Here is a 5,164-nt window from a genome sequence, read left to right on the forward strand (position 1 = left end):
AGTGTGTGCCTATTTTAGCAAAATATCAGTATTTCCCACCCTTTGGAAAGCATCCTTGTTTAAAGTGATCTCCATCCTTGGGGGGCAGGGTGGATCAGGGAGATTTCTATTCAGACTGCTGTTCAGACTTGCTAGATAATTTGCTGAAAAACCCAAAACTGGGCACTATACTTAAACAGTATGGTCCCCTCAAATAAATTTCTGTATTACCATTAATTGATATTTTTTATTTCAGTCAGTGAATAATAACAATCAGAAGATGTTAACTCCTGTCTTGCTTTGAAAGTGGAACTGTATAGCAAAACTTAGTAGCAGGAAACAGAATCTGGCTGATTAGCTCAAAGAATTTGTTTGTAGATGAGATCAGTATGCCCTGGATATTTTACTATATGAGGATAAATGAACAAACTCTAAGATCTCTATAGAACTAACAACACAATAAAAAAGGCAATGCAAGATATTTTCTGAACTCTGGCTCTCAGAGCCATTGAATTGGGCTACAGATCTTTTCAATTTGGAAACCCTGATAAAATTTAAACATGTTGCAGGTCTAAACAGTAAAAATGGACACGTCTATTATTGAAATAGTTTCTATACGAGATTCCTCAATGAGAAATAAATACACAAAAGCCTCAAATTTTTGTATATTCAAGGTAAAATGAACTCTTAGTCTCCCCCCCAAATCCTGACTAGTCCAGTTTTTTATACTTCAGTAAATAATTTTCATGTTAACATTATTATTAAGCCTTTCTCCAACTTGGTATCCCCCCATAATTTCTGCTCTGCGAGGAAAAGGACTATATTGTTAAATGACTAATTTGCTGCAAATCTTCTCATTATCTTTTTCCTTCTAATTTTTGATAGATTCATTTATATGTATATATATATTTCTCACTGCATCACAGTATCTATCTAACATTCACAGCAAAACATTTAGATTCTCAATTAACAACGTGCATTGTTTGTATACAAAATTGTAAACACATTCTAAACCCCAACCATCATCTAACATCAGCACCTATAAATACATTAAATAATACATCTGCTATATACTGTCTTACTGACTGTTCAGTGATGAATCATTTGTTGAGCATTTATTCTCCTACTACGTTATTTTCATTACATAATGTTCTTACTGCATTTAACAACCAACCTTCAACTCCACTTTCATGAAAAAAATTCTCTAATTGAAATCTACTGACTTTATCTAAGTCATCAAATTTATAATAAAGTTTCTTCCTCACAATCATACATATCTCAGCAATCTGATGAAAAGCAAATACCTGACCTTCACAGGGAACTTAATTTACCTCCTAAATTATGCTCACCCTTTCAATCAGAATTGTGCCAAACATCTTCTCAGGCACATTTAACAAGCTAATCCCTCCGCTTTTACTCCTACTGTCCTTTCTTTTGTATATAGGAACAATGACAGCATTTTTCTAATGATCAGGCACAGGTGCAGTCTTTATATACACATGAAACAGATCATACGCCATTCCATAAGCAAACCATATTCATTTTTAACATATCTTCTACACTCTAACTTTACATTTCTTTCAACATTGTCACAGTATTTGTAACTTTATAACTTTCTTTTAATTCATTTGTTTCTCTGGACTCTAACATTTATAGCATTTGTTTCAATTTCACAGCAAATCACAAAAATTCTTGTATAAACTCCTGGAACATTCCTTCCATCATTCTCTCATGTCAGTTTTATCTCATTTAATTTCATTAGTTTTTGTTCTTAGTTTCATCCACTCTGCTGGAGGTCCTCATTTAGTCTCTTTCATGTACTTCCAAAGTATTTTTTTTTTCACTTTCACCAAATCACTTTGCAGTTCTGACTCTTGTGCTCTTAACTATTTCTCACTGTCTTTGATGACATTCTTTGGAATTATTGTTTTTTTTATATACATATTGTACAGTATTTTTCTTTTCTCATTTTTAGTAGCATTTTTTTTCCCATTTACAGTCTTCTTCACTTCGTCATCCATCAATTATCTTTTTCCATTCTTCCCCCTCTGATAATTCCGCCCTCTTATTTGGCATAATTCTTTTCACTTTGTTCCAAGCTGTTTCCATATCCTCTTCCCCTACATCCTCTTTTGATTTATTTTCTTTGGAGATCAATCTTTTTTTGTAAAACATTTTCATATAGGGCTTATTCTTTTCCTGCAGCCATTCTATTATAACTCTCATTCTTGTTCCTTATTTCCTTATTTTCCCCTGAGATCTATTCTTTGCTTTAGCAAGAAATTGTCCTTCATTTGACACCATCTAAAATGTAAAAAGAATCATAAAATAGCAAAGTCCCTTGTTCTTAGGGGCAGGGAACAGGCCAGATGCAGCCCTACTACCCATAAGTTTCACCATTAAAAAGCATCTGCAGGATCCCTATCTTCCCCAAAACTCCCCCCTGCCCTTTCCTGAAATCCTATCTCCTCGTGGCCAGAGCTCTTTATGTCTATACATTGGAGCTTGGAACAATAATTCAGGATAAAGCAAGAAGGCTGTACTTCAGAAAGGGATGGATTCATATTCTGATGTTGTTTAGTCCCCAAGAGAGCATTGGATCCACAAGCAATAAAAGTTTATTCTCTTTGCTAATTTTTATAAGAAGGCATGCTGGATACCCAGAACTATAAGCAAGAGCAGTGAGGTGTTGATCCAGTGCTAGGCATGATACAAAAAGTAACTGAAGTTGCCTCTGCCTACATTTGCAATAACTAATGAGAGACAAAAGGAGAAAGAATCAGGATGGGAGGAGAATGCTTTGCGTGCATTAAAGACAGAATGAAAAGGGAGAATAAGAGACACATGAATTGAGAAATGCAAAAAATAAATTGAGTTCATAATCCTGTGTCAGATAAGGAGCAGGTCAGTCAAGGATTTTGTGGGAAGTACTTTCTACCTTAAAAGGTCGTGAGAGAGAATGCATGGAGATGCAAGCAGGTCAATCAGAAAGTGAAAAGGCTTCATTAGCAAATTAATGTTTGATCAACTGGGAGGATTTGAGTGAAAAAACAGGAAAAGCAAGAAGCAATGCAGATCTGTATTGAGGAATGAGATCCAAAATGGCTGAAAATAAGATAAAATACTGAAGTAGGCAGGAAGACAATAGAGGGAAACAAAGAATGTGAAACACAAAGAAATAAAATTTGAAAAAATAGAAAATTTGAAGATAGAAAAAACATATCTAAAGCAATTATATTCATGAGATCACATGGATGCATATGTCCCCCGAAAGTCTCTTCAAAAGTTATCTTTAAAGTATTTCATACAAAACAAATGAGCTAAACTGCCTCTCTTTCAATTCTACTGCTTCATAATGGTGCATTATTTAAAAACTGTATCTGGGCTAGTCAAAGCAATTTTAGATATTGCTGTTAGTTCTTAAGATTGCCAGCATTTTTTGCATTGTTGTAAGCTACTTAAGGGCAGCAAGAGGAAAAATGGTAGAACAAAATTATCTGTGCCCAAGTGTATCTGCAAACTTTAGCAAACTTTACTCCCATACTGATCATCTTGGGTAATAGTTGTATTCCACTCTGGTAGATCTCCTTTTGCATTAGGGCCCTCTAGCAAAGTATGGGGGGAGAGGGGTAAACAGCAAGGCTCTAACAGCCAGTTATTATTCATCAAAGTCATATTAAGAAACTGCTGTATACCGAGTTAGATCATTGATTCAGCTCTCTACCAGATTAGAGACAGCTATCCATAAGGTGACCAACTTTTTTACAATGAAAAGGACACAAATAAATTGAAGAAAAAAATATCGTAAATAAAAGAAACATTTTATTCATTGCAACAATACAGAATACGCTATAATATGATAAATGCATAATAAAAACATTTGTAACAATAAAATTTTATATTGTAATTATGCTTACATGCCTATTAATTATTATTTAAATGCTGTACTGCATGGGGTGGGCGGCAGAGGCAGGTGTTGTGGGCCAGGCGCTCCAGGATGGCCATGTAGGCATGCAGGGTGAGGTGGTGGCAGTGCAGGTCCAGCACTGGGTAGACCACCAGCTGGCCCGGCCCATGGAAGGTCAACTGCCCGCTGTACCCCCGCCTGCAGCTGCCCCGCCAGCACTGCTACCCCACCGTGTACAGCGGGCCCTGCAGCTCCCAAAGCACCAGCTGCGCTGGCTCCAGTCCCGGGAGGCAGCCCGCTGCCAACACACCCCGCCTGCAGCTGCCCCGCCAACACCACCACCCACCCTGCGCAGCCCTGTGTAGAGCGGGCCCCATGGCTCCCACAGCATGGGGGCAGCTGGCCACCACCGCCCCTCACACCCCCACCTGTAGCAGCCCTGCCACCCCTGCCTCTTGCGCCCACAGCCATTATTGTCATAGCAGGGCCGAAGATCAAGAGAAACTTACCGTGGCGTCGCTGCTCCAGTCTCCTCCAGGTATCTTCGGGACTAACTAGGAGATGGTGTAGTTCGGTAGCAGAGAGGGATGCAAAGTTTCTGCCAATTCGCCTTTGCTGCAGACAACTTGCACGTGCAAAATTTGCTGGCCAGGTGTTTTGGCGTGCTCAGCAGCAATTCCTATTGGCTCATGCAAAAGTTGAAAAAAAAAACATCAAAAAAAGGTGCTGGAACGCTGTTCTGATCGTTCTATGAGGGGAAAAAAAGCCCTGCAGATTAGTCTTCAAATATTGAAAAGGAGGACATGTAGGAGGACACTTTTCAAGAGAAGACAGAACTTACAAAAGGAGGACTGTCCTCCCTAAAGGAGGACAGTTGGTCACTTTACTATCCACAGCACAGCAGGTGGCAGGATCCAGCTGATCTCAAAACGTGTTGGATCTGCTTACTATGTAGGTGAGAGATCAGTGAGGATCCTTGGGCTGTAAACTAGAATGAAAAATTGAAAATGCATTCTGGAAGTCTGCAATGGCAAACCAGTTCTCTGTTGTTGCTAAAAAAACAACAATATGTGGATGCCCACGTGGTTATCAAGATTTTAATGAGATTTGATGAATCTTTACTTTTGCCTTTCTCAAGATTTCACTTAGAACTCTGTCTCAACCTAACTATGAGAAGGAGAATGAATATCTAATATTGCATATACTGACAACAGCGAGAATACTATTTGCTCAATTTTGGAAAAATGAAAACTTACCAACTGAAGAGGTTTTAATTAA

General features: G+C 38.2%; 1 long non-coding RNA gene across 1 annotated transcript; it reads right to left on the minus strand.

The window, feature by feature from the left end:
* Nucleotides 1-1,810: 1,810 nt before the first annotated feature.
* On the minus strand, nucleotides 1,811-4,599 carry LOC120303524. Its single transcript, XR_005555490.1, has 2 exons — nucleotides 4,396-4,599; nucleotides 1,811-2,283 (listed from the first exon to the last, which is right to left on the minus strand). It is a non-coding gene; the product is annotated as an uncharacterized LOC120303524 (long non-coding RNA).
* Nucleotides 4,600-5,164: the final 565 nt, after the last annotated feature.

Source organism: Crotalus tigris, unplaced genomic scaffold, assembly GCF_016545835.1.
Source record: "Crotalus tigris isolate CLP2741 ecotype Arizona unplaced genomic scaffold, ASM1654583v1 scf7180000024472.5447098, whole genome shotgun sequence".
Taxonomy (NCBI): Eukaryota; Metazoa; Chordata; class Lepidosauria; order Squamata; family Viperidae; genus Crotalus; species Crotalus tigris.